The 24,461-nt window shown below is 40.3% G+C and overlaps 1 long non-coding RNA gene across 1 annotated transcript in view; it reads left to right on the forward strand.

Annotated features, from left to right (window-relative positions):
• LOC115893178 overlaps positions 1 to 24,461 on the forward strand; it is a 57,519-nt gene that overhangs the window by 485 nt on the left and 32,573 nt on the right. The window contains exon 2 of the long non-coding RNA XR_004053117.1: positions 2,425 to 2,487. This is a non-coding gene — a long non-coding RNA (uncharacterized LOC115893178). The remainder of the gene's footprint in view (positions 1 to 2,424; positions 2,488 to 24,461) is intronic.

A 24,461-nucleotide genomic window follows, 5' to 3' on the forward strand; every position in this document is an offset into this window, starting at 1 on the left:
ATAAACATAAATTCTCTGAATTATTATGGCAGCCTATAAGTCACACACACATCCAAAGATAAAGAGTAAAAGTCTAACTGGCTAAGGGGGCTTAAGTACCACCTTTGGCCAACAAGTGGTTTATGTGGACTCAGACCCAGGAGCAGCCCCTAAGTAGCCAAGCTAAAAGATAAAAACAAGGGGAAAATATCTAAGCATGGACGTCAGAGGTTGCACACTGTGGGAGAAACAGACATCACAGGATCAGTTCAGTCCAATCATTAAACAAGTAAACAAATGACAAAACATACAACAAACACCACCAGTCCTGGGGGTTGGGAAGGAAAGGAGTCCGTGTCCAGGGCTGCTGTAAAATATTATTACAGTGTCTAGTTTCAACACAAAATTGTGAGACCTGCAAGGAAACAGCAGTTGTGAGCACATATTTCCCAGACCTTGGTTTCAAATACCATCCTCCAATAAAAGGAAACAGGATCTCTTGAAGAAATGACTGAAACTAGTACTTGGGCAGAAAATAGAAGATAAACCTGGAGCATCTTATAGTGCCAGAAAGTAAGGAAGTGCTAAAAGCAAACAAAACCCCTGCATTGATAGGGGTAGTTCAAAGGGACACAGAAGCCAACAGGAAGAGCTCCCGGTGGCCAAAGCTGAAACCATTTGAGCAAAAAAAAAAGAACAAAATAGTATTAGATTATAATCCACAGTACAAAAAAAATTTTCATGGGTCCATACTAATCTAAAACAATGATTGAATAAATAAATAAATGGGGGACAAGAGCCAAATCTCCTGGCAAGAGAATTTTAGATAATTTATGTAGATACTCTTCCTTTAATGAAAGGACCATAAAACCCCAATCCTTAAATATGGACTGTTCATAATGACTTTCTTCCAAAGAGTACTACGGAAGAGGGGTAACTTAGTGTGGAGAAACCTGACAAACACTATCTCAGCCGAGTGTTCAAGGTAAATATCAACAGTGACAAATCATGTTGATACTATCTACCCTTCATACGACGTGATGAAAATGACCCATGACATCTATGGTTTTCCTTTAAACCCCTATAACACCACTCTAAGTGTGAGAAAAACATTAGGCAAATTCCAAATTCCAATCGAAGAGCATCCTATAAAATACCTGACTGGTACTCCTTGATCTTGGAACCATCAAGGTTATCAAAAACGAGAAAAATGAGAAATCGTCACAACCAAGGGGAGCCTAAGGAGACATGCAAACTAAATGTAACATGTCATAAATCGGATCTGGGAACAAAAAAATACATTAAATAAAAACCAAGGAAACATGGGGTATATACTCAAAAGAACTGAAACAAGGAACTCAAACAGATGTTTTCACGTCCACATTCACAGCAGCATCATTCGCAACAGCCAAAACGTGGAAACAACCCAAATGTCCATTGACAGATGAATGGATAAACAAAATGTGGTACACACATACAATAGAATATGATTCTGTCTTTGAAAGGAAGGGAATTCTGACACACGCAATAACATACATGAACCTTGACAGCATGACACAAAGTGAAATAAGCCCTGTGCAAAAAGACAAACGTTATATGATTCCACTTACATGAGGTACCTAAGCAGTCAAATTCATAGAGACGGAAAAGGGAATGGTGATTGCCAGGAGCTGAAGGTGGAGAGAATGAGGACTTAGTGTTTAATAGGTACAGTGTTTAAAGGGAAGATGAAAATGTTTTGGAGATGAACGGTGGTGACGGCTGCACAGCAATGTGAACATAGTAATGTCACCGAACTTTACACTTAAAAGTGGATAAAATCATAAATTTTATGTTATATACATTTTGCCACATTTTTTTTCAAAAACAGGAAATCTGAGTAAACTACGGAATTTAGTGAATAATAATGTTTCTATACTGGTTCTTTAACTGTGACAATTGTCAATACCAATGCAAAATGTTAATAATAGGGGAACCTGGGGACAAGATATACAGGACCCCTGCTATCTTCTCAATTTTTCTGTAAATCCAAAAAGTCCTAGAAATGAAGTCTATTTTTTAAAAGGAAACATAAAGGAGAAATGGGGGGGAAAAAGACATGAACGTGAAACACAGAAAAACACTGGTATGGTTGGACAGATGTAAATCCAACCACACCAGTGATAACATTAAGTGTGACTAGATTAAACAATCCAATCAAAAGAAAGAGATATCTGATTGGATTTTTTAAATGACAAGGTACAACTATATGCTGCTTACAGGAGACATTTTAGATTGAAAGATACAAATAGGTTGAAGGTGAAAGGATGGAAAAAGATACACAAAACAGATATACAAACAGCAACCACAAGAGAAATGGACTGGCTATACTAACATCAGACACAATAAATATTGTGGTTATCCTGTTTGCTGTACCAGTTATTATATAAACCCCTTCTTCTGCAGAATGGACCTTCATTGAAAATCTGGTTCAGATGTCAAGACAGATACCATACCTACATCAACGAGGTATAAAAATCTTCATTACTTCTGTAGTGAGGCTTTCTGAGGGCAGCAGGGCAGGCTTTCCAAGCTTGTCCAAATGTGGGCTGAGTGAGTAGGGGAAAAAGACTGGCTTGGGGTTTCTATCATGACCAGGCAATTGGGGCAGGATGAGAGCTCCTGTGCACTACCACAATAGAGATCTATTCACTTGGGTTGAGGGAACTCCAGGCAAGAGTATCAGCAATGTCTTCAAGAAGCCATGAAAGTGTCCAGAAGAGAGGCCAGGCACAGTGGCTTATGCCTGTAATCCCAGCACTTTGGGAGGCTGAGGCGGGTGGATCACTTGAGGTCAGGAGTTCAAGACCAGTGTGGCCATTATGGCAAAACCCTGTCTCTACTAAAAGTACAAAAATTATCCAGGTGTGGTGATGTGTGCCTGTAGTCCCAGCTACTCAGGAGGCTGAGGCAGGAGAATTGTTTGAACCCAGGAGGCAGAGGTTGCAGTGAGCCAAGATCACACCACTGCACTCCAGCCTGGCAAAAAAAAAAAAAAAAAAAAAAAGTCCAGAAAAGAAAGAGAATACATTAAAGATTTTCCAAGCCCTGCCTTGTCTTCAGTGCTTGAAGGGTCAGAAAGTTAGGTTAGCAATGTGGGAGAGTAAGAGTACAAACGAAGAAGAAAGCTGACCACACCCCCTTTGTTGACTGCTGGCCACGCATCTGTAGCAGGTCTGAGCTGCAACGCACAAACTGCATGACGGACATGAATACAACTTCAGTCCCTCTTTCTAGGAGCTCTCCCAGCCCAGCAGAAGGAGTGAATGTGTGATGATTGTAAGTGTGCAGAGAGCACTAAAGGAGCAACCAAGAAGATGGCATTTGCGCAGGCCCTTGATGAACAGACCATCTTCTGGTTGGAAGGAAGGCATGTACAAAGGCAAGGTAGCTAAGAAGGCAAGATGGACTTAGGGAATTACAAGACATTTCATATGCATCCTGTGTTCTTGTCCAGCCAAAAACTGTTAGGAAATGAGATGTCTGCAAATATCAGATTATGCAAGACCTGGTTTAAAAAGAGAAAAAAAAAAGGCCTTTACCTGCAAAGAAATAGGTAGCCTTGAAAGAATAGTAAGTGATACTAGTGAATGGCATTTGCATTTATTAAAATTTCTTTTGGAAGAAATATGGATGACTGGCAGGGACCAGAATGGAGACAGAGATAATAAATATGAGACTACCGTGATAGTCCAGGCAGAAGACAATGAAGCCCTGAATCAGAGCCAGCAATGGTAGTAGATGGAGTGAGGGGGATAGTTTCAAAAGGAAGTGACATGTGAGGAAAAAGGTGACCTAAAATGTCTGCGTTCAGTGACTAGATAGATGGTGATACTGTTATCTAAGCATTGCCTGAAGAAGGAAAATGAACTGGAGTGAAAAATGATGAGATCAACTTTGGACTTGCTGAATTTGAAGAGTCGGCTGTAGCTGGGTTAAGCTGTCAAATATCATGTTGGATATTTAGGAATATGATCAGCACAGAGATCTGGTCTGGAGGTGCCCAGAGATTTGATTCAGTTGGCATGACCCCAAGAGGGGCAGTTGAAGCCATAGGCATTGACGATTCCTGTGACTGATCCTGTCATTTGGGTTGAATTTCTTAAATTCTTAAAGATATCTATGCTGGCATACATGTAGACAACCAATTTAGGCTTAGAAAATTCATCAAAAATATTCAAAATACTAAAATTAAACATATTATCTTACATTAACAGCAGTAATAATAATTGTTTCATATCCATGAAAGAGATGATATTGTTTGCATCTTTAGAATAGGTCTAGTTTTGCATCCTACTCTTTTGTTCAATTAAGAAAATCTGGCCGGGCGCAGTGGGTCACTCAAGTCTGTAATTCCAGCACTTTGGGAGGCCGAAGTAGGCAGATCACGTGAGGTCAAGAGTTTCAGACCAGCCTGACCAACATGGTGAAACCCTGTCTCTACTAAAAATACAAAAGTTAGCCAGGCGTGGTGGCACGCACCTGTAATCCCAGCTACTTGGGAAGCTGAGACAGGAGAATCACTGGAACCTGGCAGGCAGAGGTTGCAGTGAGCTGAGATAGCGCCATTGCACTCCAGCCTGTACAACAGAGCAAGACTCTGTCTCAAAAAAAAAAAAAAAAAAAGAAAGAAAGAAAAAAAAGAAAAAGAAAAAGAAAATCCTGGCAGGGCATGGTAGCTCACACCTATAATCCCAGCACTTGGGGAGGCCAACGTGGACAGATCACTTGAGGCCAGGAGTTCGAGACTAGCCTGACCAACATGGCAAAACCCCGTTTCTAATAAAGATACATAAATTAGCCAGGTATGATGGTGTACACCTGTGGTCCCAGCTACTTCTGGGGCTGAGGCACGAAAATCACTCAAACCCAGCAGGCAGAGGTTGCAGTGAGCCTAGATTGTACCACTGCACTCTAGCCTGGACGACAGAGCAAGATCTGGTCTAAGAAAAGAAAAGAAAAGAAAAAATCTTAACTAACTCACAATTATAGGTTGTTGGGAATAGCAGCTGATAACTGATGGCTTTTCAGATAGTTCTGTAGAGTCCGAACCATCACAGGTTCAAGATAACTTTGGAGAGTTATCTTGCTGAGAGATACCATCAGTGTTCTGCCAGATGCTAGATTGACAAGCATATCACTCTCAAAAGTGGAACATTTGAATGTTTGAACTAGAGCTAATGGGAAATAAATTCTTAAGCCTCTTTTTGGTTGCATTTACATCTTGAAAGCATTTGTTATTATTTTCTTGTACTCTTTTGCATGTGGTTTTGAAATATGTGCAATGATATACCATTAAGTTATTTTTCCAACAAGTCAAGACAATTACCTGTTAGAAAAGAGTAAAAACCTCAATAATTAAGCCAGTTGCACCACAGTTTAGTCTGCTAAAGAATATCCAAGAGCTCATCTTTAACATTAAAATCCACGTAGGGTTTTGTACCCTGATGGACTTGGTTCAATCTATTCAAGGTACTGAATGTATATCACTGAGGATACATAATTTGAAAAAGCTACTTGAAATCATAGAAATGGTGTTTGCTGGAATTATGACATTAAAGAAAAAAGGCAAGTTTTTTTGATATAACTTTAGGAAGCAATTTCACAATACCTGGTAAAACTGAAGTTGCACATACCCTTGAATTCAGCAATTCCTCTTCTAGATATAAACTCTCCAGGAACTCCTACCACATGCAGGAGGAGACATGAACTATTCATTTCAGTGCTGTTTATGACAGAAAAAAACAAACAGCCTAAATGTCCATCAACAGAGAATGAATGAATGAACTGTAATAATTTTTTATTAAATGAACTTAAGCCTAAAAGTATCAACATGGATATATCCCCAAAAATTCATGTTGAGAGGGAGAGTTACACAACTATATTAGCATATCATACCACTTACAGCATATTTCAAAACATTACAATAACCTGAATATTATCTGTACATCATATATATGCAGCAATGTTATTAAAACAATAAATAATAAACACCCAAATGAGCAGTTATGTCTATGCTACTCAGGAAAGAATAGGCTATGGAGTGTCAATAGGCACATCCCAAAATCCCATTGGCTTATAAAGACATATTCCTCATCTGATATGAGTGTGATATGAGTCAAGTGGCACTTGTATCTGGACATTTGGGGCACATGGCCTGCAAGATGCACCACATCAGAGAAGGACGGGGGTGACCACCCTTGCTCTGAATGCCTTGATCCAAAAGTGGTTTCAATTCATATTTCTCTGGCCGAAACGTCATACGACCCCAACTTAGATTTTTTAGCGAGCTCTAACTCTCTGGTGTAGTGGTAAATTCTGAAAGAGGAGGGAAGAAAATGGGACTTGGAGGAATTTATAGGGTCCTTTAACTGATTCTGAAATACTGTAACACTTTTTAAAAACCCGAGGGTACTATGGTACATAAACTCTTGGTGAAGCTACAAGGAAGCCTGATGAAGTTGCATGTACGGATGTTCACTGCGTTGTTCTCTCTGGGTGCTTGTTTGTATTATTTCATTAATTTTTAAAAATCTGATTCCACTTCTTCCCTCATTTCAACACTTGTATGAGACCTTCTGCTTGGTATCCTGTGGACCTTTATAGGGTAAACAAATATTTTTTTTTCACAGTATCTTGAAATCACAACATTCTGGCTGTGGTTTTGTCACATTCACAAAGTTTAACTATTTCTTTCAACACGATCAAGTTAAGGAAGCATATCGTCAACAGTTATTCTCTGGGAATAAAGTTATGAGCGCTTTGGTGACCAGGTACGACCTATTTTATTCAGCAAGCATTGACTGTATGTCTTCAAGAGCCAGGCACTATTACAGATTCTAGGGACAAAGAAGTCTCATTTTCTCGTGGAACTTATATTCATAGAGAAAGGGGACAGATGGTAAACAAGAAAGCAAAAAGTAAACAAAATAATTTCAGGGCAATAAGGTCTGAGAAAGAATAAAACAGATAAATGAGATAAAGAGTTCTGACTGATTAGGAAACTGGCACCCTAGTGGCAAGAAGGAGATGGTCATGATAAAATCCAGGGAGAGAGTATTTCAGGCAGAAGGATCTTCTAGTTCCTTGCTGAACCCACAGCTAGTGCTCCCCCAGTATGCATCCTAACACTGCATCTCACAGTATGACTCCTGAAATAATTGTTAATTAAACAAAATCCTCTCTCCTAGTAGCATGGAGTTTTAGGAAAATATAACCTAAAGACATCAAGCACTTCACCCTTTTATGTATATGCCACAATACAGCCCGTTGATGTGCACAGGAAAAAAATACTTGCTAGTCTTCACACATATGATTATGATTTCTCTTCCATTTTGTGTGTCATTGATCTTACATGTCTTCAACATGTGAACTGATAAAAAGAATTTTGCTGATGTCCTGTTCCCCTTTATTTCCAGGCATAATGTTTTAATCAACTTTGTTCTCTGGCTTCTTGACAAAAGTGTGATCTGTAACATTTTTCCTACAAAAAAAGGAAATGTAAAATGTGCTATTCTCTTCTCTACCTTTTAGGGACAAAATTACTCACTTATGTACCAGGAATTCATATTTTGCAGTTGTTCTGGAAAAACTCAAATGGCTTAACAGAGAGGATGCTGGGCTTTAAGGGGACAGGTACAAGAGTAATATTAATACTACTAAAAATAATTACTAATTACAATATTTATTATACATTTACTATGTGCTTAGTATTGCACTAAATTCTTACATGACTTAATTTAAACTTACTTAAATTTCATAACAACACTATTGGGTAGGCAGTATGATTTTTTGCGAATGGGGAAATTGAGGCTTAGAAAGTTTAAATAATTTATCTGTGGCCACATGGTTCTAGAAGCAAAAGGTGAACTCAAGCAATCTAACTGTGTATCTGCACTGCAAAAATCTAACAAAACCATGACTATATCATGAGCTTAGATGAGGGTAGGAGGTGTAGAATTAAGGAGAAAGTCAAAGTTGCTGAAGGAAAACCAGGCAACAGAAGCAAAGAAAGGAGAATGTCAAGAAGAGCGATTTTTAGAAGGTGTTGATAGCGCAGCTGACCCCCGAGACTGAGCACCTTCTTAATTCTTTCATCTCGCACCCTAGGCATCTCCTAGGCCTTGAGCTAGTCCTGGCTCTGGGGAATTAGAGGACTAATAGAAGATGAAAACAGGCAGAAGGGGAGGATCATGTAGAACCCTGTGCATTATACTCAGAACTATAGCTTTTACTCTGAGATGGGAACTTATTGGAGGGTGTTAGGAGAGGAAATAGCATTATCTAATTTAAGCCCTCAACTTTGGTTGTGGGTTGATAACAGGGTGGAGGAGGGTGAGGGCAGAATCAGTGAGACAAGTTAAGAAACCATTGCAGTAATTCAGGCAAGAATGATAGTAACTTGGACCAGGTGGCAGTGGGATGGTGAGAAGTAGTTAAACTCCAGACAGATTTTCAAAGTAAAGCTGACACAATTTGCTGTGGGACCAGATGTGGGAAGTGAGAGAAAGGGAGGAGTCAAAGATGATTGAAGCATTTACCTTAAAGTCAAGCCATCTGAAGCCTAAAAAAAGGCTGTTGAACTTAGAGTTTACAAGATGCTGGATGGCCTTGGTGAGAGCATTTCCTGGGGAGTGGTAGGGGTAGAAGATGGGACTAAATTGAGTAATAAATGAAAGATAAGGGAGTAGAAGTACTAAGTATAAACTATGCTGTGTGTATGTGGAGAGAAGACTTGATAGTAGCTAGGATACCCTAGGTTAAGGAAAATGCATAAAAATATTCTTAAGATGGGAAAGAATTAAGTATGTTTCTGTGCTGAGAACAAGAAAGCAACAGAAAAAGAGTGATTGAGAACACTGAATGCAAAGAGCAAACCTCCTGAAGAGATGGGAGTAGGAGGAGTGATGTAGCCCAAAGCACAGGTGGAGGGGCCAGGTCTGGACACAGGAGGATTTTGAAGGGAAAGAAGGAAGAAAGGAGGGGTATGGCTGTCACTGTTTCTGGGGTGGGAAGGGAGAAATTGAGGGATTTCCTCCCTGACAGGCTATACTTTTTTCTGTGAATTAGAAAGTAATATCACGAGCCAAGTGTAAGGTTGTTCAGAGTGAGAACGGTGAAAATTTTTAACATTCTCTTGGAATAAGGAAGCATAGGATATGGGCTGCCATGAGGACCCTGCAAAAGCTGAAGATTGTAAATATGTAGCTGAATCAATTCACATGGTTGTTAAGAAACTGACTTACATAGCAGGAAACTGCTTATACAATATACTTCAATCCAATAACATAGTGAGTCTCATCTCTGTTTCGTACAAATTGATAAAACATGATCTACAGGGCCAAAGCCACAGTTTCAACTATTTAAGAAGAATGGTGCCCACACTTTTCCATTTAAGTTATGTATAGTGCAAAACTACATCAAAGCCTAGTGCTAAAATAGGTTTAGGCCAAATTCAGATTTATTTCACTGAAGAGCTCCATATCCTTTGCTTCTTTCACACACTGTTTTGAAGAATATATCTATTTCAGTTTTCAGTCTCATCCATTTCAACATCCAGTTTCTCCAGCAGTAATAGATATCAAACAATCATGAAAAATTTTAAGCTCACTTTATTTTATATTTTATTTTATATTGTGTAAAGGCCAGTATCATTTGGTATTTACCTGAAACATAAATCTTAAAATTAAACTATTTTATTATTGAAACTTTTCCAGTATGCTTTTAAGATTTCTGCAAGTCTCTCTGTTTAAGAAAGAGATAACTAAATGTAGTAGAAAACTGGCTTATCATTGCAATAGTTGTATAATTTATTTTTTTCCATTGGACAATGTGCTTAGCAACTTGCACATTAAACCTTCTATTAAGATTATATTAATATCATAAATATGCAAAAAGGAAACCACTCTGAAAGTTCAAAATAATAACAATAACCTTTCCCTCAAGTAAAACCTTTTATCTTGAGATCTCAATGCACTTTCCTACAAGCCTGAGTATCCTTGCCCAGCCACTTTTGCAAGGAGACAGTTAAAATGCTGCCTTCACTTTATTCACTGACTCCAAATGCTAGTTAGGCTCACCGGAAAGCAAAGCAGATGCCTAATGTAATCATGATTTTAATTCTTAACATTTCCTACAGCAGCATTTATAACCTTTAAGTAAACAGGACCTCTAGTCTGTAAAAAGCCCCAAGAGGATGTCTCTTTCTTCTTTGCTTTGTTCTTTAGCCATGGCTAGGAAGGGGCAGAAGGTTGTAATTCTGGCAAACTCCCACACATGCAACATGGACTCACATCTCTCACAAAGAGATACGCATGCACACTGATGCAATCATGGCTAGAAATGAATCAGGGCCCTTGAGACAGGAGCTCATGACTAATGCTCTCTGAGGAGCCCAAGGGCAGCTCGGCGAACCAACTATATCCGGGCCAGCACAGAAAAAAGCGCAGGTGAGCTATGAGCTGTAGCACAGGGAGCGGGAGGGGCTGATGCATGTGGTTCCAGGGTCTGGAACACAGCCTCCGAAGGTAATTCCCACGTAATCATAGAGTGCCAAAAAGGGAAACTGAGCTTTGGCCTGGGTCATGCGTGCAAACTCACTGTAGGATCTACGATGACTTCCTTTACTTCTCTGGGCCTCAGTTTTCTCATCTCGAAAAAGGAAGAAATTGTATAACCACATCAGAAAGACTCCTTTCTCCTTCCATACCCTATGAAATACTCAAAGTCATTTTTTCCTGTTCCCTCAAGAGACAAAGAATGTCATAAAAAGAAGTGGTGGGAATTGTTCTCCTAAAAAAATATTTTAGATTCTCAAAAACGACTGACAAGTTCTCCAGGTTGTTTCAGCACTACTTGTTCTGTTTAAAACACTAAACAAGCAGGAATGGTGGAGAAAAAAAAAAAGTGTTTCTCTCTTTATCCTAAAGTATACTCATGCGCTGCATAATGCTGTTTAGGTCAATGATAGACCGTATACGATTATAATACCAAGTTTTACTGTACCTTCTCTGTGTTTAGATACACAAATACTTACCATTGTGTTACAATTGCCTACAATGTTCCGTACAGTAACATGCTGCACAGATTTGTAACCAGCCTAGGAGCAATTGGCTAGATGACACAGCCTAGGTGTGTTGTAGGCTGTACCATGTAGGTTTGTGTAAATGCATTCTAATGTTTGCACAACGATGAAATCGCCTAATGATGCATTTCTCAGAACGCATTCTCATCATTAGGTGCTGTATCACTATAATGTCCATGGAAGACATTTTACCAACCCCTGTCCACTTCTGTGGGTATTTCTCTGACAATGACTAGTCTCCTAGAAGTGCCTAACGTGGAGTGTGGAGTATCTTTCACCACAATGCATTAATTCTGCCTAGTCACCACTTTCTCTAAAACCTTTATCCCCTAAAGCATCTTTTTCCTGGAATCACATCCCAGGGAGTAATTTATTAAAGAAATAACTGAAATCCATAAATTTGTCAGCCTTGTTTCTCACCTGAAGGAGAGGTAGAAAAGAAAGATAACTTTCCCCAGCTTGGGTCAGCCGGACCTAAATTGAAGGGGTCTTTAAAGCAAATATATGAACGTTTGGAGAAAGGGAGGCAAGGAAGGACCCTTGAGAGAGATGAGTGACTGCTCAGCCTCGAGCAGTGTCTATTACACCCAAATATCCCAAGGTTTCCCCTTTGCCTTTGAAAAAGTGGGAGGAGGGGACAGATTGTCCCAAATTTTTCTTTTTAATTGATGTGATGGAAACCAAATTTTTTCTAGTGTAGAGGATGTCTGCAGTCTTAGTTACTCCCTTCAAATGGAAGAACAAAGCTCCCATGGAGGAACTGGAGAGAGCTGAGCTGAACTGAGCTGTAGGTTGATCACATTTCAAGGTTTGCTTGTAATCAATACTACTTTGGTCACCCCTAGATCGTTACTGCAGAAGCCTCCCTACCAGTATCAGGATCCTACTTTGCTCTGCAGCCACTTCCTGGAGTTCTTCAAAAACTCTAAAAGAAAACAAAACCCAAACACATCACATCAGAAAGATGAGGCATTAAGAAGCTTAAAAAGCTTAAGAGGAAGTAGATGCTTGTGTAGGGGAGTTTTTAGATTAGGGTAAAAGAGACAGACATAGGAGGAGAGAAAGTCAGTTCTATTTCCAAAGAAAATGGAAGTTGTTTTATTGAAGATTAAACCTATATCAGGGCTGAACCAGATCCACCAATAAAGTAATTCTCTTTATTGCTCCTCAAGTGTTTGGCATAGGTATTTTCCACTTGCAGCTAGCGTCTTAACTGTATATCTAAAACAGACATTTGCAAAACCAAACAGGTGAGGGACCGTATTGGCTCTTTTGCAGAATTCACATTAGGGATGTGAATCACATTCTGCAAAAGAATTCACATCCCTAATACACAGAAAATATGGTTTATAAAAATCCACTATTTTTTCATAGAACCATTCAGGAGCACAGCAGTGACACAAAGTGAATATTCCTAGACTCTAACATAAAAAAAAAATCTAGTCAAAACGTATTATTTTCAGTGTGTTGAAAGAAATTGCACATACATGTAGCAAACAACTTTACATTGAAAAAAAAAATCTTTACTGTTCATGGATTAGGTTTTACCTAAAGTCCTATTACCTGCAATTGTGCTCATCCTACAGATGTTTACTCATAATCTATCTTGCTCTTTATAAATCGAGTCAACAACTATTACATGTCTTTTATGGACTCAAAATTTCAAGAACTCTGTGAGAGGCATACAAACAACATATACATAATGTGCAGTTATCCATGACATGGATTTCAACTGTATCCCCCAATAACCCAGGTTCTTTAGGTCATAAATGGATGGGCTTTATCTTCTAACAATCCACACCATCTGTAGCAGATTTTCCAGATGGTAAGCAATGGAATGACTAACTGTCCAGGTTTTCCCAAGACTGAGGGAGTTCCTTGGATGTGAGAGTTTCAGTACTAAAACCAAGAAGATCTCAGGCAAACCTGGATAAGTTGGTCATCCTAGAGAGTTGAGGGAGAAATTACATCATTCAATTTTATCAAGGTAGTAAACACATACTTGTCTTCTGCTTCTTCCTTGTCTTTCTTTCCCTCCCTTCCTATCCCATCTTACTCTCTTAGGGTAGCTCTATGGCACAGTGACTAAGAGCCAGATTGTGGTTTCCAAATAGATATGGGTCTAAATTCCAGCTTTGGCATGTCTTTTAAAAAATCTTGCACAACCGACTTAACTTCCCCAGTCCTGCTTCCTTACTAGTGAAATGCTGAAAATTATTAGGTCGTGACACATGAGAAAATGCATACAAAGTACATACCATCATGCCTGACACATACATCATGCTTTATACATGTTAGTCACTATTGTCTCTGGATCATGCCCTTACGGATACTTCCAACTTCCAGGGTTCTGGTTCTAATGAGACCAATATCAGGGCATGCTATAGACCAACAGGAATTAAACCTTCCCACTGCAGTGCATTTGCAGAGCCATATGCAAATCAATCCTTTGACGTTTCATTAATGAGAAGGCAAAAAATAGGTGCAACTGAAGGCAAGAAGTAGGTATAACTAAAGCAACATCCTGATTACCCACTTTTCCAACTTTTCTCATCCAGTCTCTTCAACCAACCCCCTTGCATTATTGTTCCCATGTGGTCGACACACAAACACAGAGACATACACATCAAATAAACACACAGAGGCACACACATACACACAGAGGTTTTTACACGGCTGAGCTGGGAGAAGCCAAGTAAAACACTTTTTCCTTTGTTTCTAGACTATTCAGCAAATATGAGGAAAATGATGTGGCACTGAAGAGGGGACTCAGAGAGACAGGGCCAGTGGGTGGAGGAGGAGAGGATGTGCTGGGAAGAGAATGTGCAGAAAGGAGAGTTTTTTGGGCCACAGAGTTTTTGCTAAAAGCAGCTAGGAAGCCCCACAGCTCCAGTGTGTGTGAACTCCTGGTAATTTCCTTGGGGAATCCCGCCTCAGAGAACCTCTACCCCGAGAATTAGAAGGAAGCTAAGCTAGGTGAGTTTCCAAATGGAGGGGGTGGGTGAGTGACTAAAGGCCTGAAGACCAGCCCAGAAGTTTCCCAGTGGGCGTCCCCTGGCTGCTCTGACAGCCACAATAGGAACTCAGCCCAGAAGAGGGGAATGCCGAGGCCAGGGATGATTGCTAGTGTTTTCCTTTGTCTCTCAGCTTCCTGTGTTTGAAATGAAGGCATCCGAGGCTCTCTGTGGCCACTCTTGCCTGGGATTCTTTCCTCAAGAGGTGTTCTTGAATTTATGAGAACTGCCAGGAAATGGCGTGAGTCACGTCTTCTTAGCAGACAATATTCAACTTTAGAAATTCCCAGAGATATGACTTGTTTATAGGAAAGGAAACAGGGCTATTCTGAGCTGCCAGGGGAAGAGGAAAGCGCTGCTCATTTTTTAAAATACCGTGTTGAAAGGTCATACATGCGGCCAGAGTGCCAGTAAGAGCCCGGTAGAGACACTGATGTTAGCAGTTCATTTGCCTACATTTCAGGCGATATTTTTGAGCATGGCATTTTAAAATGCGAATTCCATGGCATTGAAATTCCACTCCCAGTCCTAAGCCCAAAGGCATGAGCAGGCTCCGAGGGGTAGTCAGTGGGGTGGAGGGGTGCGGCTGAGGATTTGTTAGGCCTGGCTGAGGGGAGGGGAGGAGCACATACAAAGACACCATCTTTCTCTACTTTCTAATTTCACATTTCTTGAGCAGCCGGCAGGTTTTTGTTCCCATATTCCATGTTCCTTCCTCTACTGTCTTCTTCTTCTTGTGAACAACTGCCATGTCCATTGTCCTTACCTTAAAGGATTGTTCAAAGCGGCCAACTTTGGAAGATATGTCCAAGGAGAGAAACTTGGTGGGGGGATTCCTACTCCTGCAACCCTTGCTTCTGCATTGGGCCACTTTCTTGTGCAAAAAGTTTGGTCCTGAAATGTCTGAACTCATGAAGGCACCGTTTACACATCTGTCACTGTTAGCAGAGCCAGTCAGCTGACCACAGGGATTGATTTCCAAGGAGAAAATAATCCACTGAGTATTCACTGATTCAACAATAATTAGCCAATGTGATAATTTCATAGATACCACATCTGATAAAATCAACACCTTTTCCTAATTATAGAGTAAACATTTCAATAGGAATAGAAGGATGCTCCTTCAATGTGATAAAGATGCTCTTGGCTTAAAGTAAATAAAGTTTATAATTAACTGGTAAACATTGAAAATCAGAAACAAACACAAAGAATGTCCTTTAGTATGATTATCTCTGTTTTGGGTTTTTGTTTGGTTTTTGGGTTTTTTTCTGAGACAGAGTCTTGCTCTGTCACCCAGGCTGGAATGCAGTGGCACGATCTTGGCTCACTGCAACCTCTGTCTTCCAGGCTCAAGCAATGCTCGTGCCTCAGCCTCCCGAGTAGCTAGGACTATCAGCTAGCATCATTATCACTTTAGTTTCTCTGGTTAATGCAGTAAGTTACAAAAACAAAATGAATAAATTTTGCGAACTAAGGTACTAAAGTACATGAAAATCACACAAACATAAATCTGAAAAAGTCAAAAGAATTAACTAAAAGCTTTCTTAATTTAAATAAGGAGTCATAAAATGACTTGGAATAAGATAAATACCTAAAAAGCAACAGTATTTCTATATACTGGCAATAACCAGATAGATAATATAAAGCGAAAGAAAAGCCATTCAAATAGCAACAAATATAAAATATTTATAAGCTCAATAAGAAATGTATTAAAAGTTTTAAAACCTTGATTGGGGGATATATTTTTAATAATTAAGAGGAAGAGTTATATTTTTTTTTTTATTTATTTTTTTTTTTATTATACTTTAAGTTCTAGGGTACATGTGCATCACGTGCAGGTTTGTTACATATGTATACTTGTGCCATGTTGGTGTGCTGCACCCATCAACTCGTCAGCACCCATCAATTCATCATTTATATCATGTATAACTCCCCAATGCAATCCCTCCCCCCTCCCCCCTCCCCATGATAGGCCCCGGTGTGTGATGTTCCCCTTCCCGAGTCCAAGTGATCTCATTGTTCAGTTCCCACCTATGAGTGAGAACATGCCGTGTTTGGTTTTCTCTTCTTGTGACAGTTTGCTAAGAATGATGGTTTCCAGCTGCATCCATGTCCCTACAAAGGACGCAAACTCATCCTTTTTTATGGCTGCATAGTATTCCATGGTGTATATGTGCCACATTTTCTTAATCCAGTCTGTCACAGATGGACATTGATTCCAAGTCCATCTTGGTTGATTCCAAGTCTTTGCTATTGTGAATAGTGCTGCAATAAACATACGTGTGCATGTGTCTTTGTAGTAGAATAATTTATAATCCTTTGGGTATATACCCAGTAGTGGGATGGCTGGGTCATATGGTACATCTAGTTCTAGATCCTTGAGGAATTGCCATACTGTTTTCCATAATGGTTGAACTAGTTTACAATCCCACCAACAGTGTAAAAGTGTTCCTATTTCTCCACATCCTCTCCAACAACTGTTGTTTCCTGATTTTTTAATGATTGCCATTCTAACTGGTGTGAGATGGTATCTCACTGTGGTTTTGATTTGCATTTCTCTGATGGCAAGTGATGATGAGCATTTTTTCATGTGTCTGTTGGCTGTATGAATGTCTTCTTTTGAGAAATGTCTGTTCATATCCTTTGCCCACGTTTTGATGGGGTTGTTTGATTTTTTCTTGTATATTTGTTTGAGTTCTTTGTAGATTCTGGATATTAGCCCTTTGTCAGATGAGTAGATTGCAAAAATTTTCTCCCATTCTGTAGGTGGCCTGTTCACTCTGATGGTAGTTTCTTTTGTTGTGCAGAAGCTCTTTAGTTTAATTAGATCCCATTTGTCAATTTTGGCTTTTGCTGCCATTGCTTTTGGTGTTTTAGACATGAAGTCCTTGCCCATGCCTATGTCCTGAATGGTACTACCTAGATTTTCTTCTAGGGTTTTTATGGTATTAGGTCTAACATTTAAGTCTCTAATCCATCTTGAATTAATTTTCGTATAAGGGGTAAGGAAAGGATCCAGTTTCAGCTTTCTACTTATGGCTAGCCAATTTTCCCAGCACCATTTATTAAATAGGGAATCCTTTCCCCATTTCTTGTTTCTCTCAGGTTTGTCAAAGATCAGATGGCTGTAGATGTGTGGTATTATTTCTGAGGCCTCTGTTCTGTTCCATTGGTCTATAGCTCTGTTTTGGTACCAGTACCATGCTGTTTTGGTTACTGTAGCCTTGTAGTAGAGTTTGAAGTCAGGTAGCGTGACGCCTCCAGCTTTGTCCTTTTGACTTAGGATTGTCTTGGCAATGCGGGTTCTTTTTTGGTTCCATATGAACTTTAAAGCAGTTTTTTCCAATTCTGTGAAGAAAGTCATTGGTAGCTTGATGGGGATGGCATTGAATCTATAAATAACCTTGGGCAGTATGGCCAGTTTCACGATATTGATTCTTCCTATCCATGAGCATGGTATGTTCTTCCATTTGTTTGTGTCCTCTTTTACTTCACCGAGCAGTGGTTTGTAGTTCTCCTTGAAGAGGTCCTTGACATCCCTTGTAAGTTGGATTCCTAGGTATTTTATTCTCTTTGAAGCAATTGTGAATGGAAGTTCATTCCTGATTTGGCTCTCTGTTTGTCTGTTACTGGTGTATACGAATGCTTGTGATTTTTGCACATTAATTTTGTATCCTGAGACTTTGCTGAAGTTGCTTATCAGCTTAAGGAGATTTTGGGCTGAGACGATGGGGTTTTCTAAATATACAATCATGTCATCTGCAAACAGGGACAATTTGACTTCTTCTTTTCCTAACTGAATACCCTTGATTTCTTTCTCTTGCCTGATTGCCCTAGCCAGAACTTCCAACACTATGTTGAATAGGAGTGGTGAGAGAGGGCATCCTTGTCTTGTGCCAGTTTTCAAAGGGAATTTTTCCAGTTTTTGCCCATTCAGTATGATATTAGCTGTGGGTTTGTCATAAATAGCTCTTATTATTTTGAGGTACGTTCCATCAATACCGAATTTCTTGAGCATTTTTAGCATGAAGGGCTGTTGAATTTTGTCAAAAGCCTTTTCTGCATCTATTGAGATAATCATGTGGTTCTTGACTTCAGTTCTGTTTATATGCTGGATTATGTTTATTGATTTGCGAATGTTGAACCAGCCTTGCATCCCAGGGATGAAGCCCACTTGATCATGGTGGATAAGCTTTTGGATGTGCTGCTGAATCCAGTTTGCCAGTATTTTATTGAGGATTTTTGCATCGATGTTCATCAGGGATATTGGTCTAAAATTCTCTTTGTTTGTTGTGTCTCTGCCAGGCTTTGGTATCAGGATGATGTTGGCCTCATAAAATGAGTTAGGGAGGATTCCCTCTTTTTCTATTGATTGGAATAGTTTCAGAAGGAATGGTACCAGCTCCTCCTTGTACCTCTGGTAGAATTCAGCTGTGAATTCATCTGGTCCTGGGCTTTTTGTGGTGGGTAGGCTATTAATTATTGCCTCAATTTCAGAGCCTGCTATTGGTCTATTCAGGGATTCAACTTCTTCCTGGTTTAGTCTTGGGAGAGTGTAAGTGTCCAGGAAATTATCCATTTCTTCTACATTTTCTAGTTGATTTGCGTAGAGGTGTTTATAGTATTCTCTGATGGTAGTTTGTATTTCTGTGGGGTCGGTGGTGATATCCCCTTTATCATTTTTTATTGCATCTATTTGATTCCTCTCTCTTTTCTTCTTTATTAGTCTTGCTAGCAGTCTGTCAATTTTGTTGATCTTTTCAAAAAACCAACTCCTGGATTCATTGATTTTTTGGAGGGTTTTTTGTGTGTCTATCTCCTTCAGTTCTGCTCTGATCTTAGTTATTTCTTGCCTTCTGCTAGCTTTTGAATGTGTTTGCTCTTGCTTCTCTAGTTCTTTTAATTGTGATGTTAGAGTGTCAATTTTAGATCTTTCCTGCTTTCTCTTGTGGGCATTTAGTGCTATAAATTTCCCTCTACACACTGCTTTAAATGTGTCCCAGAGGTTCTGGTATGTTGTATCTTTGTTCTCATTGGTTTCAAAGAACATCTTTATTTCTGCCTTCATTTCGTTATGTACCCAGTAGTCATTCAGGAGCAGGTTGTTCAGTTTCCATGTAGTTGAGCGGTTTTGATTATGTTTCTTAGTCCTGAGTTCTAGTTTGATTGCACTGTGGTCTGAGAGACAGTTTGTTATAATTTCTGTTCTTGTACATTTGCTGAGGAGTGCTTTACTTCCAATTATGTGGTCAATTTTGGAATAAGTGCGATGTGGTGCTGAGAAGAATGTATATTCTGTTGATTTGGGGTGGAGAGTTCTATAGATGTCTATTAGGTCCGCTTGGTGCAGAGATGAGTTCAATTCCTGGATATCCTTGTTAACTTTCTGTCTCGTTGATCTGTCTAATGTTGACAGTGGAGTGTTGAAGTCTCCCATTATTACTGTATGGGAGTCTAAGTCTCCTTGTAAGTCTCTAAGGACTTGCTTTATGAATCTGGGTGCTCCTGTATTGGGTGCATATATATTTAGGAAAGTTAGCTCTTCCTGTTGAATTGATCCCTTTACCATTATGTAATGGCCTTCTTTTTCTCTTTTGATCTTTGATGGTTTAAAGTCTGTTTTATCAGAGACTAGGATTGCAACCCCTGCTTTCTTTTGTTCTCCATTTGCTTGGTAGATCTTCCTCCATCCCTTTATTTTGAGCCTATGTATGTCTCTGCATGTGAGATGGGTCTCCTGACTACAGCAGGCTGATGGGTCTTGACTCTTTATCCAGTTTGCCAGTCTGTGTCTTTTAATTGGAGCATTTAGTCCATTTACATTTAAGGTTAATATTGTTATGTGTGAACTTGATCCTGCCATTATGATATTAACTGGTTATTTTGCTCGTTAGTTGATGCAGTTTCTTCCTAGCCTCGATGGTCTTTACATTTTGGCATGTTTTTGCAATGGCTGGTACCGGTTGTTCCTTTCCATGTTTAGGGCTTCCTTCAGGGTTTCTTGTAAGGCAGGCCTGGTGGTGACAAAATCTCTAAGCATTTGCTTATCTGTAAAGGATTTTATTTCTCCTTCACTTATGAAACTTAGTTTGGCTGGATATGAAATTCTGGGTTGAAAATTCTTTTCTTTAAGAACGTTGAATATTGGCCCCCACTCTCTTCTGGCTTGTAGAGTTTCTGCCGAGAGATCTGCTGTTAGTCTGATGGGCTTCCCTTTGTGGGTAACCCGACCTTTCTCTCTGGCAGCCCTTAAGAGTTTTTCCTTCATTTCAACTTTGGTGAATCTGGCAATTATGTGTCTTGGAGTTGCTCTTCTCGAGGAGTATCTTTGTGGCGTTCTCTGTATTTCCTGAATTTGAATGTTGGCCTGCCCTACTAGGTTGGGGAAGTTCTCCTGGATGATATCCTGAAGAGTGTTTTCCAACTTGGTTCCATTTTCCCCCTCACTTTCAGGCACCCCAATCAGACGTAGATTTGGTCTTTTTACATAATCCCATACTTCTTGCAGGCTTTGTTCATTTCTTTTTCTTCTTTTTTCTTTTGGTTTCTCTTCTCGCTTCATTTCATTCATTTGATCCTCAATCGCTGATACTCTTTCTTCCAGTTGATCGAGTCGGTTACTGAAGCTTGTGCATTTGTCACGTATTTCTCGTGTCATGGTTTTCATCTCTGTCATTTCATTTATGACCTTCTCTGCATTAATTAGTCTAGCTGTCAATTCTTCCACTCTTTTTTCAAGATTTTTAGTTTCTTTGCCCTGGGTACGTAATTCCTCCTTTAGCTCTGAGAAGTTTGATGGACTGAAGCCTTCTTCTCTCATCTCATCAAAGTCATTCTCTGACCAGCTTCGATCCGTTGCTGGCGATGCGCTGCACTCCTTTGCAGGGGGAGATGCGCTCTTATTTTTTGAATTTCCAGCTTTTCTGCCCTGCTTTTTCCCCATCTTTGTGGTTTTATCTGTCTCTGGTCTTTGATGATGGTGACGTACTGATGGGGTTTTGGTATAGGTGTCCTTCCTGTTTGATAGTTTTCCTTCTGACAGTCAGGACCCTCAGCTATAGGTCTGTTGGAGATTGCTTGAGGTCCACTCCAGACCCTGTTTGCCTGGGTATCAGCAGCAGAGGTTGCAGAAGATAGAATATTGCTGAACAGCAAGTGTACCTGTCTGATTCTTACTTTGGAAGCTTCCTCTCAGGTGTGTACTCCACCCTGTGAGGTGTGGGGTGTCAGACTGCCCCTAGTGGGGGATTTCTCCCAGTTAGGCTACTCAGGGGTCAGTTACCCACTTGAGCAGGCAGTCTGTCCGTTCTCAGATCTCAACCTCCGTGTTGGGAGATCCACTGCTCTCTTCAAAGCTGTCAGACAGTGTCGTTCGCGTCTGCTCAGGCCTCTCCTGCTTCCCCTGTTGTTTTTTGAGCTGAGCCCTGCCCCCAGAGGTGGAGTCTATAGAGACAGGCAGGTTTCCTTGAGCTGCTGTGAGCTCCACCCAGTTCGAGCTTCCCAGCGTCTTTGTTTACCTACTTAAGCCTCAGCAATGGCGGGCACCCCTCCCCCAGCCTCGCTGCTGCCTCGCTGTTAGATCGCTGCAGACTGCTGTGTTAACAATGAGGGAGGCTCCTTGGGCGTGGGACCCTCCCGGCCAGGTGAGGGATATATTCTTCTGGTGTGCCCGTTTGCTTAAAGCGCGGTATTGGGGTGGGAGTTACCTGATTTTCCAGGTGTTGTGTGTCTCAGTTCCCTTGGCTAGGAAAAGGGATTCCCTTCCCCCTTGCGCTTTCCAGGTGAGGCGATGCCTCGCCCTGCTTCAGCTCTCGCTGGCCAGGCTGCAGCAGCTGACCAGCACCGATTGTCCGGCACTCCCTAGTGAGATGACCCCAGTACCTCAGTTGAAAATGCAGAAATCACCGGTCTTCTGCGTCACTCGCGCTTGGAGTTGGAGACTGGAGCTGTTCCTATTCGGCCATCTTGCTCCGCCCAGGGAGAGTTATATTTTTATTAGATGGAAAAATTCAACATAAAGATGCCAAGGCTCCTCAAACTTACTAAAATAATTCTGTCTAAAGATCCAATGGGGCGTTTCTTGGAGGTCATTAGAATGAACATTGACGAATTGCTAAGCTTAGCGCTTATCTTATTAAAAACATTCAAATCTATAAACAGGAAAACTAGCCAAATACAAATATTCTTAGGGATCAGCCTTGTAAGGTATCAGAACCTATTGTAAAAACCGAAACTGTGCGTTTGATGTAAATATAAAAAGAAAAAGAAAATAATGAAATCCCCTGAAACACCCTATTATACATATGTGTCACATTTTACAGATGGCCTCATGGTTGACAAAGTTTTCCACCTGCATTATCTTTTGTGCTTCAGAATCATGCTAGGAATCAAGTCATATTACTATCCTCAGTCTTAGTTCTGAAGAAACTGAAGTTTCTTCAGTTGTGGCTTGACCAACATAATAAAACTAAATAAACCCAGACTTGAACCTAGATTTTCTGACTTCTCATAAAAGGCCTCTCTTCACTACATTGATATCACAATACATTGGAGAATATACTTTTTTTAACGATGCTGAAATTAGGGGGAAAAAATGTTTCGACTTGCTCTTACACCATGTACTCCTGCTAACAATAAACAAACAAAATCCTGTAGTTGTTTGATGAAACACAGAGATAGCACACTGAACTAGGGTCTGTGTCTGTCGTTGTTCCTCACTGAGTCCACTCACGAAGTGCGAAGCTACAATGCTTCCTATTCACCTCCTCCAGCCCCACCCCCACCCTATCACCCCAGCTGAATTCCTTATTGTCACTAAGACGGAGCAGTGCCCAAAGTGAAATTGAAACTCTCCAGCAAATTACTGTTAAAAGAAAGTGTAGTCAGTCTGTTTCTGGGGAGGGGTTGGATAATTAGAGAGCAACCGATTAGGAGCATACAGTTAAGAGTGAGGGCAAACAGAAAGAAGAAAAGGAGTAAGCAACTCATACATCATACAGACCTGCTATGTGGGACAACCACTCATCTCTGACATTGTAGCAAAAAGGCAGCTGTAAACAATAAATATAAATGCTAGCCTTAGATGAATGGGCACAGCTGTGTTCCAATAAAACTTTATTTCCATAAACAGGCAGCAGGCAGACTATACATTGATGACTCCTGTACTAAGCAATTTAAGGTAGTTTTTCCATTCAATTATCCAAAAAAAAATACTTCTAGATAAGAAATCAGAGGTTACTCAACATGACCACCTGACATTAAGATGGATACAAGTATTCGCCTCAGTAAGTGGCAGAGATGAAATCTGAACTCAGGTCTTGTGACTCCTGAGCTGGGAAGCTGGGAAGTGTGTAGTCTTCTGATAGGGCAGCCTCCTGTGACTCAGAGGTGTTAACTGGATTCTGTGGATGTGAAGTCTCAGCAGGTAGAAGAGAAGAGGCCTGAACAGGCTGCATCTAATGGACCAGACATATGTTGCACTGAACCAGGCTGGGAGTATGTGGGTGATCTCTGTTGCAATCATTTCACAAAGTAGGGAGGTATGGACATGCCCACTCACCTCAGGCACACCCCTTGCCTCCGAGACATCAAATTCACTCCCCCTAACACACAGCAGGGTGCAGTTGTGGTCAGAAGTGAGTGGGAGAGGGAGGGTAGGCAGATGGGTGGCTGTTTATGGAAACCAGGAAATCCCAAATAAAGTCATCTAGAGCAATTCGGGCAACTTCTTTGAGTCCAAGCTTTCCTTTCTGTGGAATAGAAATGTCTGTCCTCTTTCTTTTCTCTTTTTTGTTTTTAGCAAGATGTCAGAATAATACAATAGGAAAAAAAAACTTTGTGTAAAATTCAGTGGGCACCTCAGGGATACATGTCATTTGATGACATAGTCTCACTGTCACCCGACGCCCCATGACTTCAGCTGACTCCAGAGTCTGCATGTAGCTTTCTGTGGGGAACTTTGCCATGTTTACATTTAACACATCTCTGCTGATGGACCAGCACTATTAAGCTGGTACTTTGACAAGCACATCGACAAGAGACCAGGAGAGATGCCATGTAAAGGTTAAAGGACAGTGACTAAGGGGAGCAAATGAGTTTTTAAATGAGCCTGACACTATCCAGCTAGTTTTCATACTCCCTCCTGTGAAAAATCTTGACATATTGGTACATTGCTATGAGTTATTCTTCATATATCGGTGTATAGTGGCCTAATATTATTTGCTCTTGCAGAGTGTTATCTAGGACTACAAACTTATTTTATTTTAAGCTCAATGACATTTCATCAACAGTTAACACAGCGTGAGTAGCTAAAAGTCACTTCAGGACAGTACATGAGGCCTCTCAGA

This window comes from Rhinopithecus roxellana, chromosome 14 (genome assembly GCF_007565055.1).
Source record: "Rhinopithecus roxellana isolate Shanxi Qingling chromosome 14, ASM756505v1, whole genome shotgun sequence".
Lineage (NCBI taxonomy): Eukaryota > Metazoa > Chordata > Mammalia > Primates > Cercopithecidae > Rhinopithecus > Rhinopithecus roxellana.